Below are 6,306 nucleotides of genomic sequence, written 5' to 3' on the forward strand. Positions count from 1 at the left end.
TAGACTACACAAAGTATATAGGCTACACAAATTAGCATGTGAACCCTGCTGCTGTTTTGTGATTGGTCCCAGAAACTGATTTTTGTCTGATTAAATGAAATAATTGTCAAATTAATTCCCCCTCTCTAAACCTCTTATTGTAGTCTATTTCTTCCTCCCCCCCTCTTATTTGCCCTCTATGGAAGCTTTCTGGTGCGGACAGTTCTTTATTCTGGACCAAAATTCAAAGGTCCAGTTTCACATCGGCCTAAACAAGTGCTGCGACTTCATAATCTCCATGAGAAATGTGAAGTGTTCAAAAACTTAAATTTGTGATGCTTACTATATTAAAAACATAGTATTTCTATTGGCAAATCTCATTTATCGGATACAACACAAGCAAACCACATTGATAACGGCAAAAATAAATAAATAAATCCCTATAGGACCAACCTCATTGCTAAATTTCTATTTCTGATGGCTAATTCTAATCTGTTTTATTGTTTAGGGTCGTCCTGCAGCTCCACAATGCTCCTGCAGCCCGTTTTCCTTTAAATGGACCCAAGTGGAAACAACCTATAAACCAGGAGCGAGCACATATTTAAATTTCCCAATTTGGAGGTGAAGTCAAAGTTTTGCCCGACACACTCAAGGCTAGCATAATCTGCAGCAGCCATCAGTCAAGAGCATTACCAGTTCGCTATCTGCGTTGGCTCCATTTTGTCCAGCTTTAACAAGACGCTAAAGAGACATTCAGGCTTCTATATGCGCACAAAAGCATGTATTAAGAGTCACATACAAACCAGGGCCTTATTTACTGTTGACTGGGCCCTGCCTGTGTCTCAGTATCCCACAGTTTCTTCTATTAAAGCCTTTCATCGTCGTTGGCAGCTCTCGGCACATAGGGCCTTTTCAGCGCAGAGGAGTTTTCAGTCCAGTCAATAGTGTGTGGTCTACGGGCTAGGGTTTCCCAAAGTCCCAACAGTCTCCCGTTTCAGTGAGGTGCAAAGCCAATCAATACTGCTACTCCTACCACGTATCACAGTAAGCACACCCAAGGAAGAAATTCATACTTTTCAATGAACAGCATAATCACCGCTGCACGGGAGAAAGTGGATTAATGTGAACACTTTATCATGAATGCATTTGACCCATTTTAAACCTCTGGATAACTCATTGTTTGCAGTGGGCGGCAGCGGTGCAGGACCCAGTATGTTGGGTCAGGACTACTTGCTGTTTTTATGTTTTGACGGGGTTAATGAGGAAAACAGGAGTACCCACAGGAAACCCATGACTCGGGAGAACATGCAGACTTTGTGTGAGACCCCACTCCGCCACTTACTAGACTTGTATCTATTGTACATTGAGTCTTTTAAATTACACTATCAAGCAAATAAAAGGTTAAAATATGGTGACGGAAGTCTTCTAGATAGAGAGTATTTGTTTAGTATTTCTGTCTGTGTTCCGTTTTGACATTCAGATTCAATAATGCAGCTGTTTTTGTTACACAAGCTCCTTCCGTATGCATTTTAAAAGTCTGTATAGTTCAGAAAATTATTACGATGATCAAAAAATTACTAGGATTATTTGTTTGTAAATCGACTAGTCACAATTTGTGGATTAATCGTTTCAACCAAATTGGTAAATGTGGCCAAATTGGTAAATGTGGCAAACAATTAAAGTTAAATTTGCTGTGGGGATTTTGATGATATTTTGATGATAACCAGATAATATTTTAGCCGTCCATCAGAAATGTGCTGATGTATCCCCCTTGTTTGAAAGACTACACTTCAAGTTTGTTGTTTTTATCTACTTTTTGCAACATTTTAGAAGTCAAATTTTGCATATCTCCAAAACAACAATTTTGACCATATCCATGTTGTAATATTCCTAGTTGTGTTCTACACTCTAACTTGAACTGTCTGCTGCTCAGGGCTGCAGCGCTGGTCTCAGGTTAATTTTTAAATAACCTGAGTGGAGCTTCATTATTATAAAAGCTTGTCACCTTCTCTGAGCTGACTCACGACCTGCACAGGGCTGACCTTCATCCACACAGGCCACATTCAGACTACAGTGTGACCGCGGGACACGACCTTCCTTTGCGGGCATGTTTGAATGTGTAAAAACAGCATGGGAGCCTCTGGTCTCTGACTAACCCAGATCTTTCTAACTTGGACCAAATTTTCCCTGGCTTTGGGCTGTTTCAGGGGCATCACTGAGCAGAAATGAATGTACTTTCTCTTGATTATATTTGAAGACGATTAGATAAAATAGATGTGTGTACAATAAACTGTGAGGACACTTGTTTCTATAGGTCAATTCATTTTTTTCCTGTGCTAAACATAACACTTCAGTAATGTCACTTTTTTCTATCTTTTAGAATATTACGTTGCAATTTTCTGTATCTTTTTATATATTATATATTCTAATTTTGTACATTTCAAAACCACAATTGTGATATAATTAACTGGTTCCCAAACACCATCTAAGATAATACAGTATTTCACATACTAGAACCTATATCTAGTCTAAATGTGGGCCAAACATAAAAGAGACTAAACCAGATCCAACATGAGACTAAACAGCAGCTCTAAATAATGATGAACTCAAAAAGAGAGCAAAACCTGTGTCTCCAAATTAAACTAAATACTCTATAAACTACCAGAGGCATCCCAGGAACCACCAGTGATACACTAACCCATGTATGGTGATGGAGTTGATATAAAGTGTTTCTAAAATCACAGTTATTTCTTGAGTCGTGATTTAATAAAACAAAACAACCCAATCCTAAATTTAAGAAAAGCCGATCGCATGAATGACAATTAAATGCACATACAGAAAACAGTTAATGGCAAAAGTCAAGGTGCAGTCACAAAGGTCATGACCTCGGTCAATAGGCAGTAGTTGACCTGCTGACACATGGATCTGCAGCGTGTGAGAGCAGCTGTTTTATCAGTGTAAAGGCCAGTGCCATTGGCTACACAGACGGCCCAGCTGTGGTTTAGGAGCGGGACGGACCACATCGACAAGCCAATAACCCCACTCGTTTATGACACCATCAATCCCCAGCCATATTGATTTCTACTGGCTTCAGTTACACAGACACACATGATGTGAGTGTGCGCCAGTCAAAACCCATCTGAACTGAAAGGGTCATCAGGTTACTGTGGAAGCGGTTAGAGATATGAGAAAAACTGGTGATTTATTTTACCCCCCATACAATTAAATTAAAACAAAATGTGTGCAAAGCTTTAATTCACTTGTCAAATTTGTGTCAAAACTTAAAAAAATATTACCAAGACCCAAACCATAGTAAATAAGGAATTAATAAAGAAAATCATGAAAACCTGTTTGAAATCCATTTTCTTTTAAAAAAATATTATCACGTTGCAATATCAATATTTTTGCACTATAGATGAAAGAGATATATATTTGAATGTGTTATCTTCCAGACAAATGAAGTGATTAGGGATGTCACAATATAAAACTGTAATGATTATAGTGAGAAGAAACGTCACATTTCACAATTAATAGCACTATGACCAAGTAACAATGAAAAGATTTGTTTCACAAGTTTAATGGATCCCCGATTCTCACAAGCGTTATCAAATCAAAAATATAATCATAATGGCACATAAAGAGCCTGATTGATCAAAGTACTTTATACATAAACTGACTTTTTTGGTGTGTTGCATTTAGTCGAAAATCTGATCCGTTACAAGATGCTGGGGACTTTATTTATGCTTTCATTCCACACCCCCGGACAGGTCATAGGGTTAACACAGAGACGGAGACACACATTCAGCCATTCACTCTCACATTCAATCACTATGGACAATTCATCTAACCCATGTATGTGTTTGGAGGAAGCCGGAGTATCGAACCCATAACCTCCTTATTGGGAGGTGAGAGTTCTACCTGCTCTGCCCTTCCACTGTGCTCCACTACAGCTGATTACTACATGTTCATCTACTTATGATTATATTATCTGTCCCTAACATATAAATAATAAATACATATATTGAACAGAAATGACTCGCTGCCTACGATTCTCACACTTGAGATATTGTGACCTGATCAATCACAAATATTCTTGACATCTCTAAACGTGATATTCCATTCAATTTATCTCAAAATCACAACAGCAGTTGCCTCGATGGGCGACAATGAAATATAGAAGCAGATTAAACAATGTTCAGAGGAATTTAGCAAATGCATAACTAGCCTAGCATCCCCTTAGACCCGCTTTCTCTGCGAGGAAAAACTATAAAAGATATTTATGCCTTTTTGTGGTCAACTTATGGTCTGTTCACAATCAAGACATTTACAGGCACATTTCAGCCCATTCCTGTTGCATTGTCAAAACATCATCTGAATATTGTACATTTGTGTCAGTATCGTCCTCCCCTATTTTGTGCTATATTTTGAAACCCTGATGGCAGTATATACGACAAAACCAGAAACCTGCGGATGTGGGAACTCACAAATCCTCTGCTCAAGATTCCCTGTAAGTAAAAAGAATAGAGGGTTTAATCTTCACATAGTGGTTCCTCGCTGCATACTCCGGACCCCTGCTGAGAGCTGAGGAGGAGGGAGTCATCCTGCGGTTAGACCATATCCACATTCCCATCTGACCAAAAGAGGAACTGCCATGGGCTCTAACATGTAACATACATGACGTTTGAGCAACTTAAAGTGAAATCAGAGTCATCCACACATTAACAAGATGAGATGATGATAAAAAAGGTCCAAGCGGAACTGAGCCAAGTACTATAAACGGCTAACATTATGGTCACAGATCTGCTGCATATGTTTAGTGACCCGTGTCTTTTTACTGCGGTTTTAGACAACTGCAATGCCGAACAATGGCCAAGCTGCAGCAAACTGACATAGATTTCTTTGCCATTTCTTAAGAGCAAACCAGCAGAGTGAAAGAGGCACAGGCACAGAGGATGTTGGTAAAGGAAACCCCAAAAAGGAAACGTGCATCTGCAACCGAGTCGTTTCCCCTGCGCTCTGGTCCATCCTCGTGTTTTCAAACAGACCTGCTTCAGTGTAGAGTCTGCTTAAGTTTAGGAATTAACTCGGGGTCAGAACTCATTATATATCGATACATACGATATCCACGCAATATCAAATTATAATGCTGTTAACAATTATTGTGAGAAGAAATATCACAATTTCACATTTATTCATTATTATTTACAACAAGACAAAAAATGACATCACGTTGTCTAGTAGATCACCGTTCTTCTGTATGTGATTAGATTTTTTTAATGCTAAAGTTAATGTGATTGACTACAGAATTTTACTTCCAGTATTCTGATTATAATTGTTCAGTACTTAATAACATAATGTGATTTGTCACGATTAAGTGAATAATCCCGACATCTCTAGTTACAGCAAGTACAGTCGACTAATCTGCTGCGTGTAACACCACTGCATGAACTGAATAAGAGTGGTGCTGGTGTAGCTAGTTCATATTGTATTTCCAGGCAGGAACAGAAGCCCAAAGCGCCACACTGAACTATGGTTGTTCACAATGTAATATTGATAATCTCGTACATTTGAGAAGTCCCTGGACAGGAAACTATGGCATAGAAAAGTAGCCTTATGTGATGTCGATCAATAATTAATTGGGGAAATTCTTTATATTGCAAATATTTATACATTCTCAAAAGAAGGTCGTCTAAATTATACATTGTATGCTGTGAGACTGTTGGAATTGGTCGCTATGGTAAGTTTTAACATCTTGTTTATAGTATATCATCTATTTTCTCCAACTTGTTGCATAAATGCTTTGAAGATGGTATTCCATTGTTATCTTGTGAGTAAATAGCATTGCTAGACAAAATCAGGCCAGTGTGTGCTGTCTACAACTCAACAGTGATGGTACTGTACCTGATTTTTACTGTTACATGAAAAACAGAACTAGTTCATGTACCAGATTTACATGTGATAAAGTAAAATCTGTTTCGCCCAGTGCAGTTTTATTGTAAAGCAATTTGTTTTTTCTGCATTGGCGTTTTATTCTCAGAAAAGCAGAAAGTGGGCTGTTAGCGTGTTGTTCATTTGTGTGTTGTTCATTTGTATGTTGTAACTATGTGCATTTTGCTGCCTCTTGGCCAGGACTGCCTTGGAAAAGAGTTTTTTTAATCTCAATGGGACTCTCCTGGTTAAAAAAAGTTTGTTAGCTTTACCCGGGACATTACAACTGGCTCTGGGCTCAGAGATTTGTGAAAAGTGCTCATGAACTCATCGCCATGAATTTTTAGGATACTAAAGGCTGCAAAGATTTTAAAATTAACATGTTCTGTTTTCAGGCTT

This window comes from Eucyclogobius newberryi, unplaced genomic scaffold (genome assembly GCF_026437365.1).
Source record: "Eucyclogobius newberryi isolate DKJ021-1_F unplaced genomic scaffold, fEucNew1.0.hap1 SCAF_6, whole genome shotgun sequence".
In the NCBI taxonomy this organism is placed as follows: Eukaryota; Metazoa; Chordata; class Actinopteri; order Gobiiformes; family Gobiidae; genus Eucyclogobius; species Eucyclogobius newberryi.